The 6,728-nt window shown below is 32.9% G+C and overlaps 1 long non-coding RNA gene across 1 annotated transcript; it reads right to left on the bottom strand.

Annotated features, from left to right (window-relative positions):
- Positions 1-3,086: 3,086 nt before the first annotated feature.
- LOC129760534 (uncharacterized) lies at positions 3,087-6,489 on the bottom strand. The gene is made up of 2 exons (XR_008740358.1): positions 5,398-6,489; positions 3,087-5,332 (listed from the first exon to the last, which is right to left on the bottom strand). It is a non-coding gene; the product is annotated as an uncharacterized LOC129760534 (long non-coding RNA).
- Positions 6,490-6,728: the final 239 nt, after the last annotated feature.

Genomic DNA, 6,728 nt, shown 5'->3' on the forward strand with positions numbered 1-6,728 from the left:
AATTTATTTTAAGTCAATTAAATGATTCGACACGTTTGTCGCCAAGCGCATTTTATTAGTTTTAGGTTGATGTCATGCTGAGGCGACAATGCGTCGCTTTGCATTCTACGTTCTTATAAGAAAGCGTTGTAACGCATTGGTATGTCATGCTGACGCGCCATGGCGCTTTGAAAATTCACAACAAATCATCACTTCTCTACATGCTTGGGATCGTCTCCTTTCTTTCGGGAGCCATTAAAAACTCATCAGATCATGATCCGGATCGCGAAAATGCCGAAAAATCAACCGACAAAATTCTTTATTCTTTTGAGGGAACTAAGAATTTATGAAAATTTTCTCGTCGATTAAAAAAATAATTTGGTTTTTATCACAAATTTGGACGGATCTTCGAACTATTGTGGTTAAAACCCGAAATCACTGCTTCAAACAGAGAAAAAACAATATTCCCATTGGATTTTTACTCGCTGCGCTACAAAACACCCTGGCATCAGCTTTGTCGCGCTTTCCAAAGCGCTCTGTATGACAGGGCTGCGCTTTTTCCATAGAGATTAAATGAGAGCAGGTATGTCGTGTCGTGTGAGAGTGTCGCTAAGTCAACGCGCTGCTTGTCGCCTGAGCATGACAGCCTTATTTGCCGAGCCAAAGAAATTTTCGAAGCTTGACAGTGGAGAGGAAGAACTCCAGCATTTCCAACGCGTGGAAAAATTGGGCGGCTAACTTGAGATCGTCACCCGTTATGGTTAAATAAAAAAAAACGTCACCCGTTTACATATGATGGGGCCCCCCAGGAAATACACCCGTTATAATGAAAGCTCACGCGAGATTTATATTTTTTTTCACATAAAAATAACAAACAAAGTTTTAAATAAACAGAAAAGTAGCAAAGGATAATAATCCAGAACATGCTTTGTACCGATCCTTTTAACGACAACTTTTAGAGGGTTTATCGTACCAACACACTTGCGATTTTACTCTCTCATTCTCCAGAAAGATACTGAGCGGAGATTTTTCTCTTGCTCCCGCAGACTCTCTCGGTGAGGAATTAAATTGCACAAAATCTGGACGTTTTCATCTCACACTTGGAAATGTCAACAAATCAAAACAACAAAATTATTGCGTTTATCTGTCACCCCGCGCGACGAGGGGCTCTCTTAAGTTTTGCTTATTTGATGATTTGCACGCTTATCGTGGAAATATTCGAGATGATAATGAATTTGTGATATTAAATAAATAAATTTTATTGCCTTCAGATATCAGACGGATGCTTGTTGCATATAATAAAAATGTAAAAGTTTAAATAAAAATTAAAATTATAAAAAAGAGGAAAAATCAACAGACAACAGAAATGAGAACAACGACAGATATAAAAAAGTAAAAAAAATGACAAAAACGACAAAGAGAACAAAAATCACAAAAACTTTCACTTATAAGACAAAAAATACGAAATAATAAGAATGAAAAAATGCGAAACAAGATAAACAGGACAAAAATGACAAAAATAACAAAAATGACAAAAATGACAAAAATGACAAAAATGACAAAAATGACAAAAATGACAAAAATGACAAAAATGACAAAAATGACAAAAATGACAAAAATGACAAAAATGATAAAAAAAGACAAAAATGACAAAAATGACAAAAATGTCAAAAATGACAAAAATGACAAAAATGACAAAAATAACAAAAATGGCAAAAATGACAAAAATGACAAAATTGTCAAAAATGATAAAAATGACAAAAATGACAAAAATGACAAAAATGACAAAAATGACAAAAATGACAAAAATGACAAAAATGACAAAAATGACAAAAATGACAAAAATGACAAAAATGACAAAAATGACAAAAATGACAAAAATGACAAAAATGACAAAAATGACAAAAATGACAAAAATGACAAAAATGACAAAAATGACAAAAATGACAAAAATGACAAAAATGACAAAAATGACAAAAATGACAAAAATGACAAAAATGACAAAAATGACAAAAATGACAAAAGTGACAAAAGTGACAAAAATGACAAAAATGACAAAAATGACAAAAATGGCATAAATGACAAAAATGACAAAAATGACAAAAATGACAAAAATGACAAAAATGACAAAAATGACAAAAATGACAAAAATGACAAAAATGACAAAAATGACAAAAATGACAAAATTGACAAAAATGACAAAAATGACAAAAATGACGAAAATGACAAAATGACAAAAGAGACAAAAGAGACAAAAGAGACAAAAGAGACAAAAATGACAAAATCATAAAAATGACAAAATTGACGAAAAGCCAAAATGACAAAAATGACAAAAATGACAAAAATGACAAAAATGACAAAAATGACAAAAATGACAAAAATGACAAAAATGACAAAAATTACAAAAATTACAAAAATGACAAAAATGACAAAAATGACAAAAATGACAAAAATGACAAAAATGACAAAAATGACAAAAATTACAAAAATGACAAAAATGACAAAAATGACAAAAATTACAAAAATGACAAAAATGACAAAAATGACAAAAATGACAAAAATGACAAAAATGACAAAAATGACACAAAATGACAAACATGACAAAAATGACAAACATGACAAAAATGACAAAAATGACAAAAATGACAAAAATGACAAAAATGACAAAAATGACAAAAATGACAAAAATGACAAAAATGACAAAAATGACAAAAATGACAAAAATGACAAAAATGACAAAAATGACAAAAATGACAAAAATGACAAAAATGACAAAAATGACCAAAATGACCAAAATGACCAAAATGACAAAAATGACAAAAATGATAAAATGACGAAAATGACAAAAATGACAAAAGTGACGAAAATGACAAAAATGACAAAAATATCAAAAATGACAAAAATTCAAAAATTGACAAAAATGAAAAGTGTCAGAAAAATAAAATTTACAAAAACTTTTAATATGAAGAATATTTTGAATTCCTTTCAGAATATGCAATCCAGATTCTGCATGCGATTATTTTTAGAATTCACAAAAATCTTGACTCGTCATACAGCTTTAACTTATTAGGGGGTTTCTCAAATAAATAATCAACACACACCAAGAGTTTCACAATTTTCACGTTTATTTAATTCGTTAACTTAACCGTATTATTGTTTTTATTAGTTCTTGTTTTGCATCATTCTCATTGACGATTTATTTTTTCCTCATCGCTTACATTTTCTCCTTCCGCTTTGCTCCGATTCGGTTGCATCCTCTTTTATTTTGCGGTTTTGCGGATTTAGTTTTTTTTTCTTTTTTAATTTGTTTGTGACAATCTACACTTTCCATGGTCGAGACGATCAGCGAGCGATAATGACAGCTATGTACCTAACTCAGGTATTCAAATGTTCAAATTTCTTTCAGTTGCCTTTCTTCAACATGCTGTATTTGATAATTTGTCTCGTCGACTCGACCGCGTGTTATGCAACGTTTTTGTTTTGTTTGCTTTCTTTGCTTCAAATCATTATTCAACCTACATTTTCAATTAATTATTTGTTTCATTTTAAAATAAAAGTTTTCAAATATAATAAAAACAAGTGTGTGATTCAAATAATAATAAGTGTAGTAGTATTAATAGCATTTAATGATAGTAATGTAATAATAATAATAATAAAGGAGCAGAAGATCTACACAATAACATTCGCTCGACTAACGACTACCAGAAAACAAAAAAGAAAAAACGTATGTGTATGTATATTTTTAACATGTTTTGTATGATGACACATTAGAACGGGACATTTTTGGGCTGGCTGACTTTACATGGTTGTGGAATTGAAAAAGAGCGGGGGGAGATGTGGAGGTTTGTCGTACCTACTTCGTACTTGAATAAGAATGTCTATGTGGAGTTTGTTTTTGTTTCTGGGAATTATATCTGTGGGATTTTTCGCTACAAATTTTCATTTTATTCAACTAGGAGGTGCCAATATTCATTCTATTGTAATGTGCTTTTTCGTGTTTTCTATCGTACTCGATCAACGATTTATTTGATTGTTTGGTTAGTTTTCTCCTACTAAAAATGCATTATATTTTTTCCCGTCATACTCGGACCGTGCAGTTTTCAAAGTAAGTTAGTTTCGTTATGTATTTTTTCCGGTGTGAAACGTAGAATTAGGATAGGGAAACGTTTGAAATCGATATCAACCTATTCGTATCGATGTAGAAAATCATGACGTGACACACCTTAACACAAATGGTTCACACACACTTTGTGAAAAAGGTTGGAAAAAATTGTGCAACACATCAGGGAGTTTTAAACGAAACAGACAGAGGAAAAAGTTACAGAGAGAGAGAGACACTTTTTTTTAACAATTCACTCACCTTGTGTGTTAAAGTGATGTTACAGTTGGAAAGATTTTATTGGAAAATGCACGGTGCTTTTGTGTTGGGGGATTGGCAATTTTGAGAGTAATTTTTGCAGTCAGAGATTTTGGCCAGAGTTCGAAGGCAATTCAATCAGGATCGAATGCCCTCGCTAGTGTATGTTCAGAAAGTGTGCTTAAAACTTGCATTTCGGATTCGACTTTCCTAGTAGTCTATATACATTTCGAATAAATTAAAGTAGATAGTAAATATTTCGGTTTTCGTAGCTGAAAGGGTTCGATCTAGATAAATCATACAGGAAGACTTTGAAAAAGCAAGCTTTTTCGTACAGCGGATAAAAGTTGTCACTCAAAACTGGAAGACAGAGACCAAAATTTAAAAAGTAAATTAAAAACGTGGAGGTTCTTCTTTCGTCCAATCGTCGGATATATTGATTCTGGTCCTCTTCACTTTGCCACAATTTTATCTTTTGACTTTCGAGAGTAAAAATGTCTAAAGGCACGTCGTCATTCTTCCAACAATTCACCTGCTAATTTCGCCCTATCATTTGTGATTTTTGTTTGATTTCGTCTACCCGCTACTACACCACTATTATACATATGATTAGCAATCGATTTCGAGTTTGTTCTGCTTTTAGGGTTTTTTTAAGATGACTCTTGTTCTATCCTAAACTGGTTAGTGAATCCTTCTTATGTTCAACTTCTTGCGGCACGCGCATTTCGTTAGGATCATCAGTTTATCAATATACAATGTAGTAGATGTGTAACGTGTTTCTGTTGTTTCTGGATTAGCTCTTGATAATACAGGCTATCAAAATTGGCATTTGCACGTTGTTTCCGTATTTTCTCCTTTCTCACAAATCTTTTTTTTTTCAATACGTCTCTAAACATTTGTTTCCGAGGCACAGATCTACAGGGGCCGGGTGAAGTTGGCTGGGAACATGCCCTTGTCGTTGGAACCCTCTCGGATACCCATCAGCCAACCTTCCTCCTAAAAAAATAGAGACAAGGTTAAAAACAATCAATTATTGAAAGAAAAAAACTAAGAAAACTAACCTGATCCTCCGGGTCCTCGTACTCGATGACGTTGATGATGTCACCGACGTCGAAGCTCAGCTCGTCCACGTCCTCCTGAACGTACTTGTAGGTGGCCTTCACCCGGTACAGCACTCCGGCCGGTAAATCGGTCTTGGTGGCACCTGGAATGGGGAGAATTTAAATAAAACAGTTAAGATGGAGATTCTGGTAACTAAGGAAATAAAGCTAAGATTTTATTAATGAATGATAACGATGAACTGAAAATAATGTTTAAAATGAATGTTGTTAAAATGCTGTATACGGTATAGATATCGCTTGATACGCTGCAGACTATCAGAATGTCGTTTGGTTGCAAACTATAACAATTCGTAGGGAAATTTAATCTTGTTAGATTTTGTTCTGTATTATAAAAATTTGCAACTATTTTCGAGGTCTTAAAGGCTGGCATCACTGCTAGTAGCGAGTGTACTAGCGCTATTGGAAAGTAAACTCCTGCTATGTGTTAAAGGAGAGCCGAATTTGGTTTGACCGATCAAAGTAAAAGAACAATAGAAAATTCGAAAAGTATTTTTCGCAAGGGTGGTGGCTCCAGAGAGTCGTTGGATAATCTCTGAAAAATTCGCCATCCTTGCTTCATTCGATAATATATGCACTAACGCATGGAAGATTCTAATATCACTTGTGGTGACTGTTACTGGCTTCAATCGCATGGAATCGTCAGGAAAAAACTTTATAGTAGAAATAAACTAACCCCAATTCTATTAAAACTGCAAAAAGTTTCTAATTTGTTGATGAACCAATGAACTTCATAATAGGGTCACAGAAAACCGTTACAGAATTTTAGGTTCAAATCACAGAATTCAAAAATTTTTTATGACAAATTTAAAAAAAATGGCAACCTTGATGGTAACCCTAAGCTAGAATAACGGGGGCTAGAATAATAATAAAACTGAACAATCTGGAATGCACACTTTATAAGCATAAGTAATGCAAAATTATTGGTAATTTTGCGATTATTATTCAAATCTATGTAGGTTTAAACACTCTACACCATGGGTAGCCAAACCATGGCCACATGTGGCCCGCGAAGCTTTTTTCAGAATGGAATGTTTTTCTTCTACATCATTTAAAAAAACCCGGCTATAACAAGCAGATGAGAAACATTCTTATATTTTTCAATTTTTACAACATTTTACATATTGTTTGTATTTTGCAATCACGTATTATGCAATAAATATTTGTTATTTAGTTGTTTCATACAAGTGGTATTGAAAGTGGCCTCCACTTTTCTGGGAGCTTTGAGAGTATTCAATCGGAAACTAGTATAATTTTGAAAAGTTTGGAAGGCG

This window comes from Uranotaenia lowii, unplaced genomic scaffold (genome assembly GCF_029784155.1).
Source record: "Uranotaenia lowii strain MFRU-FL unplaced genomic scaffold, ASM2978415v1 HiC_scaffold_650, whole genome shotgun sequence".
NCBI lineage: Eukaryota > Metazoa > Arthropoda > Insecta > Diptera > Culicidae > Uranotaenia > Uranotaenia lowii.